At 44.4% G+C, this 23,419-nt stretch overlaps 1 protein-coding gene; it reads right to left on the bottom strand.

The window, feature by feature from the left end:
- Window positions 1–23,419, bottom strand: part of Erich1 (glutamate-rich 1) — a gene marked incomplete at its 5' end in the record, with an annotated part of 52,793,804 nt that overhangs the window by 48,615,944 nt on the left and 4,154,441 nt on the right.

Genomic DNA, 23,419 nt, shown 5'->3' with positions numbered 1-23,419 from the left:
AAATAACCTAGCAAGTGTTTGATTTCTAAGTGTGGGTGTAGCAGACCCACAACCAAACACATGACTACCACAGGTCTGGCGTGGTGTGGCAACGCTGTCTCTCAGCTCACCATGACATTTTTTATTAGATATTTTATTTACATTTTAAATGTTATCCTCTTTCCCATCCCCCTGCCCCTGCTTCTATGAGGGTGCTCCTCCACCCACCCACCCATTCACTCCCACCTCCTTGTCCCAAAATTCCTCTACAATAGGGGGTCCAGCCTTGGCTGGACCAAGGGCTTGACCAAGGGCTTGCCTCCCATTGGTGCCCAACAAGGCCATCCTCTGTTACATATGCAGCTGGAGCCATGAGTCTGTCCATGTGTACTCTTTGGTTTCACCATGATTTTAATCTCCCATGAAATCAAAGGTCCATGTATGTCTTGTTTAAAAATATATTTCTCTATTGACTTTAGGTTACCACATCAAATCACTTGTAAGAATTAAAGATCAGGAATTCTGGGTTGTATTATAGCTTTGCCCAAAGTTTCCTCTGTAATTGCCTGTGTAAGCCAATTATGATGTACTCCTCTCTTCCTGCCACTGTCTTATGTATCCTACTAGTGAATGGGAGGGACAGAGGAGAAAGTGTTTTTCTCTTTCATACCTATTTGTTTGCTTATTGAGACCAGGTCTCTACGTAGCTGGCTAGCCTAGAACTTGCTATATAGACCAGGCTGACCTCAGACTCGCAGAGTCTGGGTTGAAAGGAATTTGCCATATCATGTTTTAATGTGTAATAGTAGTTTCGTCAATGTTTAAAAAGATTTATTTATTTATTATATGTAAGTACACCGTCACCGTCTTCAGACACACCAGAGGAGGGAATCAGATCCTATTACAGATGGTTGTGCCCACCATGTGGGTGCTGGGAATTGAACTCAGGACCTCTGGAAGAGCAGTCAGTGCTCTTAACTGCTGAGCCATCTCTCCAGCCCAGTTTCATCGAATTTTAATCAAAATAGTGTATCTCCTCCCTCCAGGTCATATAATATAGCATAAATGCATTTCAGGGTCTAACTGCATTCAGAAGGAGCAAACTAAGGTACTGTCTACAAGGGCCACATATTTAATTTCCTGTCCTTATTAAAAAAAGGACTTTTTCTTTTCCTTGAGGTAGCATTTTATTGTGTTGGCCGGTCTGATTTTAAGCTCTTGGGTTTAAGCAGATCCTCTTGACTTAGACTCTAAATCTCCCCAAAAACTAGAACCGTGGACACCCACTGCCATGCTCAGTTTCGGACCATGTTTTTAATGCCTCTAAGAGTTTAGAGACTGCTTTAACCCAAGGTTATAACAATACTAGGATTTGAGTTTGCAAAGGACTTTTAATAGATGTCTTAAAGTTATGTAACTCCTTGTTTGTATCCATAGAAAGTTTTTCATTTGTGCATGTGCGTGCCTGTGTGTGTCTGTTGTGTGCTATATTTATATATAGTATGTGTGCCACAGCATACATGTGGAAGTCAAAGGACAAATTTGTGGAATCAGTTTTCTCCTACCTTCACCTGGGTTCCAGGGATTGAAGTCAGACTTGGATGGTAAACACCTTTACCTGCTGAGCCATCTAGACCTTCATCATCACCACTACCATCACCACCAGTACCACCACCATCACCACCACCACCACCACCGCCACCGCCACCATCACCATCACCGCCATCATCACCATCACCACCACCACCACCACCACCATCATCATCATCACTATACACAATGCAAGGGACAATGATCAGGAATCAGTTCTCCCATGGTGTCCTCTGGGTGTCTAACTTGGATCATCGTGTTGACCCAGCCAGTACAGTATTCCCACTGAGTCTTGCTGGCTCATATGAAGTTTTTTTTTTTAATGTGTTTTAAACCAATTAAATTAGTCTTATCAAATAGGGTCCAACTGAAAACACTTCAAAAAGGGGAACCTGTCTACCTCTGAAAATAAACCAGACAAGATTAGCCAGTGTCCAAGTTTGGCAAGAGGGAGTGACTTTCCTGTGGATCCAGACTGTAGGGAGTGCTGAGGACTTTGCTCTGCCTGTCCCTCAGGCCCTTATCAGCAGACACAGGAAGGAGCTATTTGACTGAGTAGTGAACAGCCAAAGTAAACAGTAAGAGTTTTAATACACACTGTGTTTCCTATTACAGTTAACCCTGGAATGATGCAGTTCTGAACTGGGCAGGTCCCTGTAGCTACAAGATTTAGAGATTTGTAACAGTTTGAGGGGGTTAAAAAAAAAAACATAAAAGACAGACCATAAAGACTAGCAATGTCAAGCAAAACCAAAAAGCAAACCATGTATGGTGATAACAGTCTATCATGTACTATCATAAAATACACACAGACCTGTTACTTCAAACATTAAAATTTTATCAAAACTTAGACTGTCTGAGGTACTATTTGCAGCTGAAATGAAGAAACACAAACGGAAAAAAAAAATAGGAAACCATAACTGCACGAGAGCTCCCTCAATGGACACTGCAGTGATCCAGTGGCCACCAGTGCTGCAGTGCACCCCGGAGTTGAAGTGTGTGCTTAGTCACTCTGTGAGCATGTGATCAACTCGTGAACCTTCCTCTTGCCAGAAAGTAATGGGCAGTTGTCAACAGTGATGACCCACAGCGGTCGCACGTATTTTTCACAGCACAGAGCATAGTGTGTGTAGCGAGGCTCCCAGTCGACTGTAAGCTATTTGTTGGTGCTTCAGTCTTTGGAAAGTTCTTGGGGGGGGGGGGTTGGAATCCATGAGGAAGTTGGCATCCCTGGCACCCACATTGTTCATGGACCCACATTCTGATACAGCTGTTTCGATTTCCATTCCAGAACACCATATAGGTCTTGCACCGTGTAGATTCTTGTCTCACACAAGGATTGGGGGTTCTGACAGTGATGTGGAAGGGAACAGCAGTTGACATTAATCTCTAAGTCCCCATTCTGTATATTTGCACTGGATCAGTAGTATTAAGTAATATTTAGTCTCCAAAGATAAGGGAATTATTCTAGCTATGATCAGTGAGCCTCAAAGCATGGCTATTTCTTTCACCTTAGATTTTAAAAAAAAAGGTTCTAAGAGGTTGCTGACCTTGGAGTTGAAGCTTTCAAGGTCAGCATGTTTGTAGAGGTATTAGAGAGAGAGAGAGAGAGAGAGAGAGAGAGAGAGAGAGAGAGAGAGAGAACACATATGCACACACACACACACACACACACACACACACACACACACACACGACGGACGGATTCTGGAGTGAGAAAACCTTCCTAAATATAATTTGAACCCAAAAGTTGTAGAAGAAAAAAACCTACAGAATATTTGGTAATGTATATAATAAAACACCATAATCAAAATCAAAAGAATAATGGGAAAAATGTAATTCAGTGGCTCTTAACCTGTGGATCATGACCTCTTTGGGGGTTGAATGACCCTTCCACAGGGGTCGCCTAAGACCACTGGGAAACACGAATATTTACGATTCATAAAGGTAGCAACATTACAGTTATGAAGTAGCAACAGAAGTAATTTATGGTTGGGAGGGAGGGGTCAGCACAGTGTGAGGAACTGTATGAAAGGGTCGCAGCATTAGGAAGGCTGAGAACCAGTGCTGCAGCTCCTATAGCAGGTAACAAGATAAGAGCCTACACTGGTAAAGAGCTTCTATGCATAAGGAAAAAACAAAAGGAAAACAAGAGTGAATGACTTGGGACAGAAAGCCTTTGTCTCTTTCCTCCTTGGTGTTAACTAGGACCTAGGTCACTTTTAAAGTCTACTTTGCAGTTTTCCTTCACGCTAAAAACAACTGATTTCCTGCTAAGTTTGTTTGCCATCTTGGTAGGCATGGAATGGATGTGTAGTCCAGGATGGCCTCAAACTCGGGATCTTCCTGCTTCGGCCTCCAGTGCCAGGACTCTAGACATATTCCATCATGCCCTGTCCTACTGGGCTCTCGTTGATATAAGCTAAAGTGTTAAAACAAACCGTTAGGATATTCTTGATAGATAATTTATACTTGCTGCCTCCTGTCTTCAGGTATATCATAGAGCTGGGACAATTATAGTTCAGCAACAGTCTTGAACCAAGTTTTGTATTTTTATGAGCAATTCATTCAGATATTAGTACAAGGGGAGCCTAGAGAAGCCCAGGAAAGCCTGTTTATTGTACTCACAGGCTCTAGAGAATTCAAGACATGGGATGTAACCATTAAGACCATCACACACACATACGCACGCATGCACGCATGCATACATACACATGCATATACATACACAAATACATACATATGCATATGCATACATACATACACAAATGCATGCATACACACACACACACACACACACACACACACACACACACACACACACACACACATATCCCGACCCAGAGTGTTCAGGAGGTAGAAGAGAGGAGTGAAGGGAATATTTAGGCCAGGATTGGATTGGATTTTTGCAGGAAATCCAAGTTGGACAGGATGAACAGTTCAAGCAATTTCATCAGCTTTAGGCTGCTGGGGTGGTCTCTGGATGCCTGGCACCAGGCCCTGGGCAATGAAGACAAAGGAATGCTGGAGTGCCCCTGAGTAGAGATCTAGTGCTAATGGGGGTTGGTTACTTTGTTTGTTCCCAGAGGAGCTTGGTTATATTAGGAACTGCCAGCCCTTAAAAGAACAATTTCTAACAAACCCAGGAGAGAGAGAGAGACAGAGACAGAGAGACAGAGAGACAGAGAGACAGAGAGACAGAGAGACTGCCTGTTTATGTCTGTGTAACTGCCCAAGCAACATGCATATGGAGATCAAAGGTCAACTCATGGGAGTCAGTTCTCTCCTTGCCTCCTATTATATGGGTCCCAGCCATCGAACTTAAATCATTAGACTTGTTGGCAAACAGCTTTATCCAGAACACTCTCTCTCTCTCTCTCTCTCTCTCTCCCCCCTCTCTCTCTCTCTCTTTCCCTCTCTCTCTCCTTTCTTCCTTCCTTCCTTTCTTTCTAAGATGTTGAAACATCATAACACAGAGATTATGGGGAGAAACAGCTAAAATTAAGGTCCATTTGAGGGGTAATATGGAAACCTTATACAGTAGAAGCTTTCACATATATACATGTGTGAGGCAGTCTAAATGAAATCACCAAACTGGCCATCTCTTGTCACCAGAGGAAGCTTCCAGTTCTGGGGATGTTTTATATCTAATTGAGTTGTTGGCCAAAGGGGTCCATAAGAATCCTCAAACAACCCAGGCTGTGGCCAAGACTCTGAGCTGTTCTCCACAAACAGACAGCAAGGCCCCACCACTGAAGACGTAATTCATTGAACAGAGAAGCCGAGCCACACAGAGCCTTCAGCCCCTACGTTCTAGTGCCATTGGTACAGGAGGGCACTCTTCAGGCTACCAATGAGAAATGTGAACACCAACCCAGCCACAAACTGTTTGGTCCACAATGGCATCCCACCCTCAAGCTGTGCCTGTGCCAAAAGCTTAGGGGAGTAACCAAGCAATATCTGATTTGACTCAAGACCCACTCCTCAAGTCAGATGCCATACCCAACGCTGCTTCAGTGACCAAGAATCTGTGACTACATAGCCCCAGCGACTAGGGTGAAGGCAAATATTACCATTCTAAAAAAATTAACAGCAATAAAATAACTCCTGATGACATCCTGGTGTACTCAGCGGTGTTTAGATCAGTGTCTTGCTCAGCCATCGTCAGAGAGGCTCCCTCCTGCAGCAGATGGGAACAGATGCAGAGACCCCACAGACGGACATTATGCAGAATATGAGTCCTTAGAACACTCATTCCCAAACGGGATGTCGGCATTAAATCCCTTCCCTCGGAGCTCAGGGAACCTTGAGGAAGAGGAGGCAGAAAGAGTGTAAAAAACTAGATGGGATGGCAGACACCAGGTGAACGAGGCCCTCTAGATCAACTGAGCAAAACTCATAGGAACTCACAGGGACCGAGGCAGCCAGCAAGGGGCCTGCACCAGGTCCTCTGCTCATACAGAGGTTTCCCGTGCAGGGCTTGTATGGGATTCCTGAGTGTGAATGACTGGGTCTCTGTTTTTTGTTCTTTCTCTTGGGCTCTTTTCCTTCTGGTTGTTTGTTTTGTACAATTCTGTTGTGTTAGCTTTTGTTTATTCTATTTTATTTTATTATTCTAAGGAATCTTAGAAGCTTGTTTATGTTCTAATGAGACTCAAGACAAGGACTGGATCCAGATGCGAGGGGAGGTGAGAGGAACTGGGAGTAGAGGCAAGGGAAGCGGTAATCAGGAATATATTAATGGAAAAAGCCTATTCTCAATAAAAAAGAAAAAAAACATCTTTAAGGGAACCAGGGAGAAAGAGAGAAAGAGAGGGGGGCAAGTAAGACATTAAAAGGCTGATTCCTTGTATAAAATACCTCATATTAAAATTATGAAATAGCATTTTTCACATATGAAATGGGAATACTTTGTCCTTAAAATCATTATATTGGCAAAATAAATAATACTCAGTATCAAAATTACAAATGTAAATGACACCACTTGTTCAGAAGTCGTATTTATTTTGAAGACAGAGTCTTGCTAAGTAGCCCAGGCTAGCCTGGAATTCACTATCCTGTTCCTGGGACTCAAAAGTGCTGGGATTAAAGTCATGACCTAACTACAGTATTTTTCATATATTAGTAAAATATTGGAAGCAACCTGATTATTCTCAACTTTTTTTTAAAAAAAATTGTTAAATATGTCCTTTTTATGTTTGAGATTCCACGCGTGGCTGTGGAGGCTGTAATGTGGCTGCCCAGACTGCAGAACCCTATCTTTAATTAGACTTTATTTAACTAATTCAGATTTAAATAGCTGTAATAACCTGCAGAATTAGACAAGTGCAGTTTTAGTGAATACAGCTCATTTGTGTGTGGTTGCGGAGGAGGGGAGGGAGCTGCACCCAGGGTCTCACAAATGCTACATAAGCACCCTACCATTGAGCTTCCTCCCCAGACTTTTCAGTTTTATAACAAGACATGTTTGCCTAATTTGCCCAGGCTGGTCTCAGACTTGGAATTGTCCTGCCTCTGCCTCTGAAACATGCTAACCCGTTATAAAACTCTTTCTAAGATATTGCTTGAGTTAGGGAAAAAACAAAACACACCCTGTATGTAGTTACTTTTAGGAAGAGGTGAATTGAGGCATTTTTCAAATTTTCACCTCGGTAGGGGTTTGAACTCAGATGTTCATCGATGCCGCTCAACTGATTTAGCAACTGAGCTAAATTCCTCACCCCACCAATGTATACAATAAGGATTACAGAAACAGATGTGCTACATACCCAGCCAGGTATGTGCAAACATTGAAAGTTGAGTATGATTCTGAGTGTGTGTGTGTGTGTGTGTGTGAGCATGTATGAGTGTGTGAGTGTGTGTGTGCACCCATGTGTAAGTGTATGTGAACGTGTGTGTATGTGAGCGTGTATGAGTATGTGTGAGAGTGTTTGTGTGAGTGTGTGTGTTTGTGTGTGTATGTATGAGTGTGAGTGTATGTGTGCGTGTGTGTGTATATGTGTGTGTGTGCTCATGTGTGTGTTTTGCTGGGATAAGACATATATCTCTCACATATTAGAAATGTGCTCCATGCTGAGCTCTTGCTTTAGCCCAGAGATAGTTTAATTTTGGGTAATTTCTTCCTCCCCGTGTGCTCTGCAAACAAATCTAGGAACCCTGTTTAGGAAGAGAACCAGGGAGGGCTGGCACTATAGCTCAGCCAGGTAGGGGCCCTGCCATCAAGTCTGGTGACCTGAGTCATCCTAGGCCCCACTGTGGCAGAAGGAGAGAACATACTCCTGTAATTGCCCTCTGACCTCCACACATGTGCAATGGCACATTCCCCCACCTATATATTAATAAATAAATTGTAATTTTAAAAACGTGGGGTGGGGGGATAAGATCTATTCCTAAAGCTCTGCACTTCGTCTAAACGGACCGTGGATATCCAAACAAACACAGATGTCCAGTTCTGCAGATGTCCGGTCATAGCTCGTCCTGTATGTCCTGAGTTTCACATTCACTATGATCGCTGCTCCTCTAGAGCCCCAGAATGAGCATGGGCCTCTCCAGGCTGCTGGGTTGGTGATCACATGATCTGCCCACCATGAACAGAATGGACATTTTCTCAGCAAATTGAGTCAGGGACTTACAGAGGGGAACAATGGCACTTCAGCCTCTAATTAAACATGGTGTGATATCTCTGGCACAAAGACTCGGATTCTTATTCCCGACCCCTGGAGCAAGGTCAGGGGACTGAAGGCCAGCTGCCAGCACCTTATCTTCCAATCCTATCGAGTTCATTCCTTTTGCCAGTGGAAATTGAAAGCTTAATGGAATTGCCTCCCCCCCCCCACCTCTGCTTACTCGAGGGTGCTACAACACATAAAGCGAAAAATGTCCTTTTGAGTAAAACCAATTTCCTTATAAATTATATCACAAATGCACATTCAACAAATTCCCTTATGTCTATAAAGGTTGATATCTTGCTGCCAGCTCACTCTTTAATACAAGCTAATTCAACCATTCCCCGTGGTTTAATTTGTAATTCCTCTTTATTTTCCCTTTCCTACCAAAGTTTTGTTTAAAAATAAAATCTCCAGTTAAGGATTGACTCTGGCTTCCTCTAAGCTCTGTGGTACAGCACAGATTTAGCATGCACCAGGCCCTTCACTCAGTCCCCAGCACACTCGAGTGCTCACATGTGTGCATGCATGCACACTTACACACACACACACCACACACACACCACACACACACATACCACACACACACTACACACACGCCACACACACATACCACACAGACACACACACACACATACCACACAGACATACACACACACCACACACACACACCACACACACACACTCTCACACACACACCCCACACATACACACACTTACACACACACTCACACACACTCACACACACATACCATACACACATACCACACACACACACCCCACACACACACCACAGACACACACACCACCCACACGCGCACCCCCCCCCACACACACACACTCACACACACACACCACACACACACACACACCACACACAACACACACATACCACACACCACACACACACACACACACACACACACACACACACGGGCAAATAAAGTGACTCCAATTTCTTGGTTGTAATTGGTGTGGTGGCAGGGACTCTATGAGTAAAACTTCCTTTTATGATTTAGATATAGCAATAATAATGCCACCAAAGCTTGTGGGCCTTTTTATGCAAAAGCATATAGGCTTTGGAGGCTCCGATTCACAAAAGACCACCTCGGCTGTTGAAACCCTTTCCATACAGCAAAGAGAGATGGATAAAGAAAGGAATTTAGGAACCTAGTGCTTGAAAGTGCCTCATTTATTAAATTGGCCCCCCGGGGCGTTCAAGCAGCCAAGCCCATGAAAAACAGCAACGTGCAAGGACACAAGCCTGAGAAAGGAAGGGCAGAGTCTTTCATTCCTGCCTGCAGGGAGAGAGAGCTCGGCTGTGTCTGCAGAGGTTTGCCCATCCAGCTGGCTACCCCCCACTTCTGCCCAGCCACCACAGCAAGAGGGCAGTCTCCATAGATAGCCACACCACTGGCTTGCTCTCCTGGGGTAGCAATTGTGGATTCTTGTGATGTGGTAATGGCTTACAAAAATCAAAGTCAGGATTGAGTGTCTACCCTTTAAGCTGAAATGATTCTTTCCTGTGATTTCTTTGCCCAAGACACATTGTGGGATTGGCATGGCATCATCCAGGCCCTATAATAAAGCTTGAATCAATAAAGCCTTGAGAATGGGAGATCTTGGGGAGGAGCGAGAATGTCAAGGTTTCTTCCTGCCCGCTGAGTTCACCTAGTGACTTAGAACTAGAGAGCAGATGTACAGTTTTAGAATCAGACCAATAGCCTTTGGTCATGACCTATCCCATTATCTTAGGATTTTCATGACCAAGGCAACTCTTGGGACAACATTTAATTGGGATGGGTTACAGTGTCAGAGTTCAGTCCATTACCATCATGGCAGGAAGCATAGCAGCATCCAGGCAGACATGGTGCTAGAGACGGAGCTGAGAGTTTTGTGTCTTGATCCAACTGTAGTCAGGAGAGAACTGGCTTCTAGGTAGCTAGGAGATGGGTTTCAAAGCCCACCCCCAAAGTGACACACTTCCTTCAACAAGGCCATACCCACTCTAACAAGGCCATACCTCCTAATAGTATCACTCCCTGAGTCAAGAGTATTCAAACCACCACACCCATATTTCATACAATGCAGTTTCTTTTCTTCTTAAAATATTTGGTAGACATTACTTCCTCCATTTTGTCTTATGTCACCTCTTGTAGGTCTCCATCTCTGTCTGTCTTCCCTGCCTCACCCTGCTCCCCAGGTGCTCCACACTCTCGTTAGTAGTCATTTTGGGTAACGGGGCTTGACGTGAAGTGGACCCATCCATAAATGAATGCCCTCGTTTAGAAATGGGACACTCCAGCTGGTCCCCCTACGTTTCCTGTACAGAAGGAAGGTGGTAGTGGGCGGGCGGTTGGTTGTCTTTGTTGTTTAATTTTTTGAGACAGTGTCTTACTATGTGTGTGTTCCTGGCTTGCCTTGAACCCTCAGCTCCTGCCCACAGCCAATACCAAGATTATACACAAGTGCTATCAGTCTGGGCCCAGTTCCAAGCCAGCCTCAAACTCATAGAGCTCTGTCTGCCTCTGCATCCTGAGTGCTGAGATGAAAGGGGTGTGCCACCAGGCCCAGCTGCATCCTGTGTGTGTGTGTGTGTGTGTGTGTGTGTGTGTGTGTGTGTATGTGTGTGTGTGTGAGAGAGAGAGAGAGAGAGAGAGAGAGAGAGAGAACAAGTAGCAGGCAGGATGTGAGTCTCTTCTTGCACTATGTGAGCCCCAGAGATCAAACTGAGTCATCATAGTCATCATGGCTGAGCCATCCTGCTTGCCCAGAAACAGGTTTTGATTTCGCAAATGACTTACCAGAATATAAGCATTCAGACAGAAAAGTAAAAATAGATATGGATTGGAGAAAAATCAATAGAGTCTCAAGAAGAGATAACCAAAATCAAGGACATTGTCCTTGCCCTCTGGATTATAATGTATGTGTGGGGAGGCAATACAAACTTAAAACTGCAAAAACAATATTAGAGTCTAAGCGGTATCTCACTGGTAGGATGAGTCCAATTCTGGACCTATGTTCAATTTCCGCAAGGAAAGAAGTAACAGGAAGAAAGTGATAGATGGAAGGAAGGGAGGGAGGGAGGTGGAATATTTATTTCCCTGGCATTCACCAAGTCCTGGGTCCAGTTCTCAGCATAAACTGGGTATGGTGGCACACCCCTAGAGTGCCAGCATTAGGAAGGAAGAAACGGGTGAGTCGTCCTTGACTACACAGCAAGTTCGAAGGCAGCCTGGGATACATGCAGCCTTTTGAGAGGCAGAAAAGCATCACATTAGAAAACAATGTGCTGGGCTGGAGAGATGGCTCAGTGGTTAAGAGCTCTGACTGCTCTTCCAGAGGTCCTGAGTTCAAATCCCAGCAACCACATGGTGGCTCACAACCGTCTGTAATGAGACCCGATGCCCTCTTCTGGTGTGTCTGAAGACAGCTACAGTGCACTTATATATAATAAATAAATAAATCTTTATAAAACAATGTGTTATTCCCGTAACTGCAAGGTGAAGACTACGACTGGACTCTACTCCAAGACCACTGAAGCTATGAGCACTGTGGAGCTTTAAGTAAGAATGGACTGCACAGGCTCCTATATTTGAGTGCTTAGTCACCAGAGAGTGGAACTCTTTCATAGGATGAAAAGGATTGGGGGTGTGGCCCTGTGGAGGAAGTGTGTCACTGGAGGTGGGCTTTGAGGGCTCAAAAGGTCAAGCCAGGCCCAGTGTTACTCTTCTCTCTGCCTTCGGATCAGGATGTAGAACTCTCAATTACTTTTCTAGCATCATGCCTGCCGTGCCTGCTGCCAAGCAGAAGTTTCATCTTAATGCCTGGCAGGTTTCCTAATAGAGATCTAGAACACACAAGAGAGCAGCTAGCCTGTGGGAGAGTGATAGAGAGAGGCCAGTGATGCTGAGGGTCAGGGAATCTCAGACAGGATGGGAGCTATAGAGTACTTAACGATGAACGGGCATGAGTGGAACTAGAAGATATTGCAGGATATTTGATCATACTGTGAAACCCGAGACTGTGTTATTTACTAGGAAAAAAAAAAACAAAACTGTTTCTAGCTGTGGTGTGCCTCAGCCCTAACACACAACTTTAATCCAAGAGCTTTCTGTTTATTGTAAACAGAATTAAATAAAAGTCAACAATAGGTCAAGAGGCATAATAGGAAGTAAGCAGCTGACAGGGAGTGAACATAGGAAAAAAACAACCATAGAGAGTAGGAGGAAGTCAGGAAAATGGATAGAGAGACACACAGGAAGTAGAAAGGAGGGACACTGAGTTTGAAGGGGTTTTGAGATAGCATAGGCAAGGAGAACTTGCTTATTGGGATGTTGGCTGAGAAGGAAGGTCAGCTGGATGCTTTGTCTGCCTCTCTGGGCTAGTAGGCTTTCAGGCTAGCATCTGCCTCCCAAGTCTTCATCAGTAAAATAGAAAAATAGAGATTTTATTACAAACAACAGGAAGAGGCATGTTTTAGAATGAGAACCAGTAGGGATTAGTGGATGAGTGAAGGCAGGAAATGCAGGAGATTAAACACAAATAAATTGACTATTCTGGCACGTATCTGTAACTCCAACGTTTCCAAGGCTGAGGCAGGAATGTCCTGGGTTCAAAACCAGCCTGGGCTACACAGTGACACTGAGTTCAAAACCAGCCTGGGCTACACAGTGACACTGAGTTCAAAACCAGCCTGGGCTACACAGTGACACTGAGTTCAAAACCAGCCTGGGCTACACAGTGACACTGAGTTCAAAACCAGCCTGGGCTACACAGTGACACTGAGTTCAAAACCAGCCTGGGCTACACAGTGACACCATGTCTCTGAAACCAAACCGAAACATAAATCAATTTGACACTTAACTTCACATCAAAAAGGTGTGAGTTCAACAATGGGGGTCTTTGAAACATTTGCACAGGTTGTGTAAGAAGTATGATTCCAGGGTAGGTTTTGTTTTAGAGATATTGTGGTTGAATGATGCTGTGGGCTGAAACTAACTGTCTTATATAAAGCAAAACACATGAAATTGCATTCATGTAGGGTGACAGAGAAATACCAATTGGCTGAATTTGAAGTCGTAACTTTAGAATAGAAGGGTGTGCTGAGGCTTGGGCATACCTCAGTTGGTAGAGTGCTTGTCTAACGTGCTCAAGGCTCTGAATTCAGCCTCCCCACAATACATGAACAGGGAGTGGTGGTGCATGCTTGCAATGCCAGCACTGCGGAGGCAGAGGCAGAAGAACCAGAAGCTTAGGATCATCCTCATCAGCATATGGAGTGGAAGGATAGCCTTGGCTACATGAGCCCTTATCTCAGTGAAAAATCACAGGGGCGCAGCAGTTAAGAGTGCACTTTGCGGGCTGGAGAGATGGCTCAGTGGTTAAGAGCACCCGACTGCTCTTCCAGAGGTCCTGAGTTCAATTCCCAGCAACCACATGGTGGCTCACAACCATCTGTAAACAGATCCGATTCCCTCTTCTGGTGTATCTGAAGATAGCTACAGTGTACTTATATGTAATAAATGAATAAATAAATCTTTAAAAAAAAAAAAAAAAGAGTGCACTTTGCTCTTCCAGAGGACCCAAGTTCAGCTTCCAGAGCCCACACTGGGCAAATCACAACTGCTGCAACTCCGGCCTCAGGGATCTGATGTCCCTTTGTGGCCTCCATAGGAACACCACACACACACACACACACACACACACACACACACACACACACACATACTTTTTAGAAAGAGCGTGCTGGGGTGGATGGACAATGGTGACAGTTTAAGATGGTGAAATGGCTTGGAAACACCAGCAGCATGAAGACAGGACAGTGAGAGGAGCATGTTCTCTAGAGAACCAGGACAAGAAGAGACCATTAAGGTGAGCCACACTGAGAAGGTTTAAGTGACCTTCCTATGGCAGAGAGAAGGACTTCCTACCTCCCGGTCTCTTCTCCAGATTCCTGAATGGGTTGCCCCCCCCTTTTTTTTTTTGAGAGAGATTCTGTGCAGAAGACTCTGGAAGCAAGCCAAGCAGTTCTTGGCAGCCACCCTGACCCTCTTATTATTAATTTCTTCTGTTTAGGGAAAAACAAAACACAAAAAATACTACTACTCCTCTTCGGGAAAAGAATGCAAAGACCTTACAGGCCTGATCAGTGTTGAAATGCAGTTTCTGTGTTTTTCCCATAATGTGATTGTGCAGTGATGTGTAAATCCTGCTTGCAGGTCATGCGGGGCTAACATATTGAAAGGCTGCCTTTAAAATACATAGAAAACTCCCACGGGGCACAGCATGATGTTTGATGTCTAAATATGTGACAATGTGTGTGTGTGTGTGTGTGTGTGTGTGTGTGTGTGTGTAATAAATTCATTTCTGAAAAAGGCACATTTTGCCCTGGCTTATAGTGTTGTTCTACGATGTGTGCTAAGATCTCAAATACTGTTCAAGCAGCAACTATCGCAGAGACTTGCTGCTGCAGTCAATTACAAGCCTCCCCATTTTTTATTTGGGTCGGAATCTTGGCCAGTGACTGTATTTATGTGATTTTTTTCCATCTCTAATACTTTTCTCTGCTTCTTATATTTTGTCTCTCCTTCTGGGCATCTGGCCACCAGGAGGGAGGGAACGCACGTTGTTGATTCTTGGGGGCTGGTGATCTTGAGTGCTGCTGTTGATTTCTTGGGATCGAGATCATGGGATGATTTTTGAAAATGGTCCTTTTCTGACAGGACAAAATGAAGACTCCTGGAACTGCTTTATTTCTCCTTGCAGGGAAGATGGATGTCCTAGAAATTAGAACATCCCCTGCTGATCTCCAAAGTTAGCAAGTCAAGGCCACAATGTCTCAAATGGTACAATGTTGGAAGAGTACATCTTCCCTCCTAGGGCCAGCTGAGTCATGGGCAAGAACGCAAGATCCCACCAGCAACCCACTTTTGATTTCTTTCTTCTGCCTGGATCAATCAGTTACTAACATTCCCGACAAAGAAAGGGGCAGACGCTGCATTCCAGGATAAGCAACCTATGAAGATTCAGGGCAGCCAAGCTTAGGCAGTGAAGGAGTTGGAAAACAGAAAACTAGTGACCATGTAACAGAAAATGGAGGCCATGTTCCAGCCCCAGCAAGCAACAGAACTCAGCAGCTTCAGCCATGTGGCTCTGGCTTTAGAGTCAAGAACAGAAGGGACGGGGCTGGGGATTTAGCTCAGTGGTAGAGCGCTTACCTAGGAAGCGCAAGGCCCTGGGTTCAGTCCCCAGCTCCAAAAAAAAAAAAAAAAAGAACAGAAGGGACTTCCAGGGCATTTGATGCTGGTCAGCTGGAGCTAAGAATGAATAAGACGTGTCCTAGGCATGGTGGTTATGCCTTCAATTCCAAGCACTTGCGAGGCAGAGGTAGGCAGATCTCTGTGTCTAAAGCCAGCCTGGTCTACAGAGCAAATTCCAGAGACAACCAGGACTACACATGGTTTTTAAACCATGTCTTCAAAAACAAGCAAACAACCAACCAACCTAGGATGCTGAAGGCTGAAGTGATTGTCTCATCAAGATGCTGACTGAATCATTGAATTTATTATCTATTGATGGGTTGTTAGGAGGTAGGGGCAGAGTTGGTGGAATTAGGTCACCGAGGACACAGCTTAAAAGAAGTGCTTTGCCTTTGTTCTCTTCCTGTCTCTTTCTGCTTTCTGTGGGTAACAGGCATATGTGTGGTGCACATATGTACATGCAGGTAAAACATTCATACATATAAAAATGAATAAAATTAAAGATACGCGCGCGCGCGCGCGCATACACACACACACACACACACACACACACACACACACACAAACACTATAATTTGCCTCAGGGTGCTGCAAACCTGTCTAACACAGGGTGGAGGCCGGCACACCATTGCACAGATTGGGTGCCAGCTCAACCGCCCAGGGTCAGCTCCCATCCCCTTCCTGTGGGTGAGGAAGGTTTTGAAGAACACTGGCGGGAGAATATTGGAAGACGTTCTCTTTCTCTTTTGTAATTACTCATTAAAAAATAAACTCGGGGCTAAGGATATAGCTCAGTTGGCAAAGTGCTTGCCTGGCTTGCATTAAAGCCTTGGGCTCCATCATATAGACTAAGCATGAGAGCTCATTCCTGTAATCGCAGCACCTGGGAGGTAGAGGCTGGGGTTTTAGACGGTAAGGACATTCTTTTGCTACACATCGAGTTGCAGGCTATCAAACATACATGAGAACTTCTAAAAATAAGGCTTCCTTTTTCTAAACAAGTTCTCCTGTGGTTTTGTGTTTGTTTTTGCTTGCACCATGTTTGAATGAGCCACCGGAATCTCAGAGGTCCTCTGTCCTAAAGAACGAGTATCTTGGTGTTTTATTGCTATGAAGAGACACCACGACCATGACAACGCTTATAAAAGAAAGCATCTAGTTGGGTCTTGCTTACAGTTTCAGAGGTTTAGTTCATTATCATCATGGTGGGAAGCATGGCATCGTGCAGGCAGACGTGGTACTGGAGAAGTTAAGAGTTCTATGTTAGAATCCACAGTCATTAGGGAGAGAGAGCCACTGAGCCTGGTTTGGGCCCTTGAAACCACAAAGCCCACTCTCAATGACACACTTCCTCCACACGTACAAGACCACACCTACTCCGACAAGGCCTTGCTTCCCGTTCCCTGTCAATTAATGCCCCTCTTTAGTGAGCAAGTAATCAAACACATGAGCCTATGGGGGCCATTCCCACTCAAACCAAAACACTTGTGTGTTTGGCAGTGGAAATTGAATACAGTCCCTTAAAATGAAGTGCATGCTACTTGAAACCTTAGGGAGAAGTGAGATGGTTAGATTGGAGTTTGTTTCGTTTTTTGTTTTGTTTTTCCATGGTCATCTCATAGATGTGGATGAGGAGCTGAGGAAACTTGCTGGTACCAAAGGCAGCCAGACCCTTTGGGTCTAAACTGTGATGAGAAATAAGACAAACTGGTTCATTCCAGTAGCAAATGACCAGACGCTGCCTCCCGAAAGCACGAGAATTTCAGAAGGCAGTCTTCCTGGATGCCCTCTCTCTCCCTCTCTTCTTATCTGTCCCCAGGGTCTCGGGAGCTCTAGCTCTAAATAGATTTGTTCCTATGCCACTACATAGGCAGGGTGAAGAGCGGATGATGGAATGGCCTTGTATTGGCAAGTGAGGCTGCACAAGCCACGAGTACAGGCTAAGTTTATGTCAATTTGACCCAAACTAGAGTCCTCTGTGAAGGGACTCTCAGTGAGAAAATGTCTCCATAGGGCATTTTCCTAATTAGTGATGCAGTGTGGGCACGCTCAGCCCACTGTGGGCTGCCACCCCTGGGCTGATGGTCCTGGAAGCTGGAGGGAAGCGGTCTTTGAACACCATGGAGAGAAAGCCAGTTGTCAGCCCCCTTCCATGGTCTCTGCTTCAGTTTCTGTCTCCAGGTTCCTGACATGAGTTCCTACCTGACTTCTCTTCCTGATAGACTGTGACTGGATCCTGTGAGATGAAATAAACCTTTTCCTCCCCTAAGTTGATTTTGGTCATGGTGTTTTACCACACCAATAGAAAGGTGAACTCACTTAAGGGCCAGGGTGTGCAGGAATGAGGCGGCATCTCCTACAAACCTGATCTCAGACTGTAGACCCTTCTCTCTGGCTACAGTACCTTGTGGTGGTTTGAATAAAAATAGTCTCATAGGCCCACAGGGAATGGCACTATTTGTCGACCTTCTTAGAGGACGTGTGTCACCAAGGGGTGGGACTTGAGGCTTCAGATGTTCAAGCCAGGCCCAGTGTTACTTTCTCTTCCTGCTGCATGATGATCTGGATGTAGAACTTTCACCTCCTCCTCCAGTACCATGTCTGTGTGCATGCCACCATGCTTCCTGCCACGATGATAATGGACAAAACATCTGAACCATAAGCCAGATAGATATTTTCTCTATAAGAGTTGTTTGTCATGGTCATGGTGTCTCTTTACAGCAATAGAAACCCTAACTAATACAGGTCTTCTGCTTAAAAACCTTTCCTCTGTTAATGTTATCTTAGCAAAGAAATAAATGAATGATACTAGCCCCCGAGACTGTGAGCCAAAGTCATTCAATGTCATTACTTCATTGGTTGAGGGTGTCTGAGTTCTAGTGGCCAGAGACAGCCAAGTAGTAGGGATGGTGTGATAGTTTGTATATGCTCAGTCCAGGGAGTGGCACTATTAGAAAGTGTGTCCCTGTTGTTATAGTGTGTCACTGTGGGTATGGGCTTTAAGACTCTCATCCTAGCTGCCTGGAAGCCAGTATTCTGCCAGCAGCCTTCAAATGAAGACGTAGAATTCTCAGCTTGTCCTGCACCATGCCTGCCTGAATGCTGCCATGATCCTGCCTTGATGATAATGGACTGAACCTCTGAACCTGTAAGCCAGCCCCAATTAAATGTTGTCCTTATAAGAGTTACCTTGGTTATGGTGTCTGTTAACAGAAATAAAACCCTAACTAAGACAGAAGTTGGTACCAGAGACTGGGGTATTGCTGTAATAGGCCTGACCATGCTTTTGTTTGGAAGAATGTGGATTTTGGGGACTTTGGATTTGGAAAGCAGTGGAGTGCTTTAAGTGAGGCTTAATGGGCTATCCTAGTAGGAATATGGAAGGCTTTGTTGCTGAGAGTGATTTGAATTGTGCAGATCTGACCCAAGAGATTTCAGTGAAGAATTTTAACAAGTGGCTTAAAGACTGCTTTGTGGTATTTTGATGAAGAATGTGGCCACTTTTTGCCCTTAAGAGTCTACCTGAGGCTAAGGTAAAGAGATTTCAATGAATTACAGTGACAAAGGAAGTCTCCAAAAAAGCCCAACAGAGACTTTGTTCTCTGGTTACATCTCATACAGAGCATTTTGAACAAGTGTAGCAAGTTTAGAAAGGAAAAATATAAAATATATGGTTCAAGTATTAAAGAGGTACCAGGAAGTGAAATGGAACTGAATCCTATGTTCTAGGAGATAACAGATTAAGGGACTTGGGGGGGGGGGGCAAGTACTACTCAGCTAAATTTAGATCTAGGCACGGTATTGCACACCATTAATCCTAGGAGCTAAAGCCGAGCAGATCTCTGAGTTCAAGGCCAGCCTAGAACCGAACAAATTCTAGGTGAAGAAGCTTAAATCCAGGCATGGTGGTACATACCTTTAATCTCAGGAGAACTGCATGAAGATTTCTCAGTTCAAGGTCAGTCTACAGAGCAAGATTCAGGTCAGCCAAGCTTAGGCAGTGAAGGAGTTGGAAAACAGAAAACTAGTGACCATGTAATAGAAAATGGGGGCCATAATCCAGCCCCAGCAAGCAACAGAACTCAGCAGCTTCAGCCATGTGGCTCTGGCTTTAGAGTCAAGAACAGAAGGGACTTCCAGGGCAATTGATGCTGGTTAGCTGGAGCTAAGAAATTAGTGGTGATTAAGAAGAGACCAGGGGCTGGGGATTTAGCTCAGTGGTAGAGCGCTTACCTAGGAAGCGCAAGGCCCTGGGTTCGGTCCCCAGCTCTGAAAAAAAGAACCAAAAAAAAAAAAAAAAAAAAAAAAAAAAAGAAGAGACCAGCATCACTGTGAGGTGATATCTTCTGGGAAGTGTTTTCTGAGAGCACAAAGAAACTGTATTCCAGAGATAGCCAAGGTTGTACTTGGTAATGTACAAGGAGATAGCCTCCTGCAGCAGCTGTACTTGGTAATGTGTAAGAGTCACCCAGGTGGTACTGGTTTTGAAGGCATGAAGGCATCATGAAGAACAGCTAAGACTTGGCACTGTGAGAGACCATGGAAGGCCATTGGTGAAGGTGTATCCTCAGTTGCAGTTGATGACCCAGGACTGAAGGAGTCACGCAAAGGAGTTGAGGCTTGGCACCATGAAGAGAGCCTATGAGAGGCTATTAGTGAAGCCTGGTTGTAGTGGAAGACCCCAGTGTATTGGAGATGCCAGTACCATGAGATGATCACCAAGAACAGCAGCAACTGTGGAGTGGATCAACCTGAGCTACAGAGGGCAGAGCTGAAGAAGTGACGCCAGCCCTTTGGAGGAGCCCAGACATTGAAACAAGAAGCTTAACATTGAAGTTGCCTTGAAGACCCCAATATCTTTTGAGATGCCACAGATGTGCGCTATCTGCTGAGGAAAGCCACTAACAGGGAGTGGAAACAGTCCAGGAGAAAGAAGTTTGTTGCTGTCAACAAAGACGAAAACAGAGTTGGAGATGTGAAAACTGGTTTGACATCAGCCATGGAGATGCAGAGTTTGGAGTTTGCCCAGCTGGGTTCCTGTCTTGCTCTGGGGATTACAGTTAAGTGATTGAATGAATCTCAGAGGAGACTTTGAACTTTGGACTTTTAACATTGTTGAGACTGCTATAGACCATGGAAACTGGAAATTAGACTAAATGTATTTTGCATTATGCTATGTTGAGGTATGGCTCCCATAGACTCATTTGTTTGGACAAGCCTATGGGGGCCAGGGCATGGAATGTGGTTTGTATATGCTCAGCCCAGGGAGTAGCACTATTGTTGTAGGTGTGTCACTGTGGGTGTGGGCTTTAAAACCCTCATCCTAGCTGCCTGGAAGCCAGTACTCTGCTAGCAGCCTTCAGATGATGTAGAACTTTCAGTTCTGCCTGTACCATGCCTACCTGGATGCTGCTATGTTCCTGCCTTGATGATAATGAACTGAACCTCTGAACCTGTAAGCCAGCCCCAATTAAATGTTTTCTTTATAAGAATTGCCTTGGTCATGGTATTTGTTCACAGCAGTAAAACCCTAACTAAGACAGATGGGTTGTGTTTTCTCAATAGAAGGGATGACACAATGGTTGAATCTTTCCTTGAAGCCTGTGTCTTCTCCTGCTTTCAACTGCAGCTCATAGTGAAGCTCTTTTGTAGGAGTTGTGCAAACATTAACATCTCAGAACAGCTCGTTTGTGGATACCTCACTCTTCCCAAGCCCAGAGTGTTGCTTCTCCCTTTCCAGAGAGAAAACGACAATTACAACAACAACCACAGCAACCATCCTTCAGACACAGAAGTATAAATCAAACATAAAGGAGAGGTATATGAGAATATTTCCCTAGAAAGGATTTCAGACTGTTGAGGGAAATCACAGATATGATTAATAATCTTTACATGTGGGGATCTTTAGGATAACCTCTGGGGAACTATAAAATGCCCAAACCAGCATATATAGGAAGAAGGCCATTCTAATTTTCTTTCCTTTCTTTGAGACACGGTGGCCTCAAATTATACTGCATAGTTGAGGATGACCTTGAACCCATGATGCTTTTACCTCCACATCTCAAGCAAGGGGATTACAACTGAATGTCACCAGGAGGTTTTCTGAAGAGACAGGGCTCAGCCCCAGAGCCACTGGCATGCTAAGCAACCATTCTTTCAATACAGAAATGCATCTCCTTATTTTATGGAAGCAGATTCTAGGAAACAGGGGCTAGTGAGCAGGGTGCTAATCCTTAGCAAGTCTCCCGAAGAGAAGACTACATGATTCTGCGTGAGCTCTTAGAAAGGGGAGCAAGGACGAACCGTAAATGCAGGGTGAAATGGTACATTCTGGCAATCCCAGCTATGTGGGAGACAGAGGCAGGAGGATGACAAGTCTGAGACTAGCTTGGCTATGTAGTAAGACCCTGTCTCCAAAGCAAAATGGAAAGAGAAAGGTCAACTATTTCATCTTTGCTGACATGATTATTTTGCTGAGAAAGTTGGGAACTAGATTTGCACGGCCTGTTTACATTTCTAGAGGTAATCTGATATGGCTGCTCCAGGACATTGGGGATGAGGTGGAGCAATGAACTGTCACTTTCGTTTATGTCAAAAGTAACAGAAGCAATCTCAAGTTAAATAGGAGGGGCTTTTACATAGCCCCGAATGGGGTAGGCAGCCAGGCCTAGCTGACACAAATCCGGAACCACACCCAAACTGCATCATAGTTTGCCTAACTGACGCCACTGATACTGATATCCTCCAAAAGGCACACGGCCATCGCCAGTCTCAAGCAGACTCCTGAAAGCCTCCAGTCTTTGTATCTCTACCTCCTGACTCAAAGCTCATGTAGCCTCTTCTTGACTGAAGCCAGAAGACATTGCTAAATGTTAGCTACGTGGGTGCTGGGAGGACTGACATTTTTCTCTATCTTAGTAAGCAATTTATTGTTTTTTTAATTATTAATTTTTTGAGAATTTGTACATGTTTTGATTATATTTACCCTCCCTCCACCAACCCTTCCCAGATCCAACCCTGCTTCCTTACCCACCCAGCGTCACTTTCCTTCCTTCCACCCCCTCAACCCAGGCCAATTGTTCCTGCCCAGATATTCTTGAATATGTGGCTTTCCACTGTTATTCTGTTTTCTAAAAAAACAAAACAAAACAAAACAAAACAAAAACAAAAACCCTAAGACTGATAATTCTCCCAAGTAGAAAGGGGGTTCAGGACCTGGGCTGCTGCAAAAAATAGCTCGAGGGGGGTTCAGTTGGTTTATAGCTATTTGAAGAATTACAGCCGAACACTGTTTACTAATCAGTCTTCTTAATCTAGGTTTTTAGTCACATATATACGACTTTGTGGTTTTGTGATACAAAATAATAGGATTAAAAAAAAAAAAAGACCCACAGTAGGCTTATGGTATACCCACAGTAGGCTTATTGTAGACCCACAGTAGATATCTTTAGGTGACAGAGAGCTTGTGTAGAATGAGAACACCTTTAGGAGTAAAACCAAAATCCCTAAAGATCTTTTAAAATGCTAAATCATCAGCCCATCAGAATGCACAGAGCACTGGGGACCATCTTTAGCAGAGGAAACAACAGCAACAACCCAGAAACAAAACCAAACGTCAGTGGAAAATGGCAGGCTCAGGCTTATAAAATCCGTCTCCTCGACCATGTCGTTGCTGCTAAGAAACAGAGCATAGTTTAATGTGGTTGCCAGGAAAACTATTTAAAAATCCCAGGCTGCTTACCAGATATGTAGTATTTAGAATAAAGTCTCTGCCTTGACCCGAATTTGAGAGAGCATGGATGAAGCTTGTGCTAATTTTATGGTACCACAGTCTACAAGGAACCCTGGAAGTTAGGATCTCTCCGAGGGCCGTGTCATCAGATGGCCCTGTAGTGTCATCAGATGGCCCTGTAAGCCTCCCGA

This window comes from Rattus norvegicus, chromosome 16 (genome assembly GCF_021556685.1).
Source record: "Rattus norvegicus strain SHRSP/BbbUtx chromosome 16, alternate assembly SHRSP_T2T, whole genome shotgun sequence".
Lineage (NCBI taxonomy): Eukaryota > Metazoa > Chordata > Mammalia > Rodentia > Muridae > Rattus > Rattus norvegicus.
Note: the sequence above shows the minus strand (reverse complement) of the source record. Positions and strands in the feature narration are given on the sequence as shown.